Source organism: Penaeus monodon, chromosome 29 (genome assembly GCF_015228065.2).
Source record: "Penaeus monodon isolate SGIC_2016 chromosome 29, NSTDA_Pmon_1, whole genome shotgun sequence".
Classification (NCBI taxonomy): Eukaryota; Metazoa; Arthropoda; class Malacostraca; order Decapoda; family Penaeidae; genus Penaeus; species Penaeus monodon.
This window is the reverse complement of record NC_051414.1, coordinates 36,270,926-36,271,212: the sequence shown is the minus strand read 5'-3', so window position 1 is coordinate 36,271,212 and position 287 is coordinate 36,270,926.

Below are 287 nucleotides of genomic sequence, written 5' to 3'. Positions count from 1 at the left end.
GAGAGAGAGAGATTAAAATTTTAAGAGATTTATTATACAAAAAGGCCTGGTTATCCATGGATTATTATATCTACTGTTTTATCTTCGTATCTGTTAATATATCTGCTTCTCAGTAAATTTACTCAATATCTGACTGAATATATATGTAAATCTCACTATATCTGTCTATCAACCCGTGTATCTCTCAATATATCTATCCATATATCAATACACCAGTCTCTTTTTAAAGATTCAGAAAATTAGAGAAATATATACAATACAACTCTATATCACCCTCTCTGTTTCTA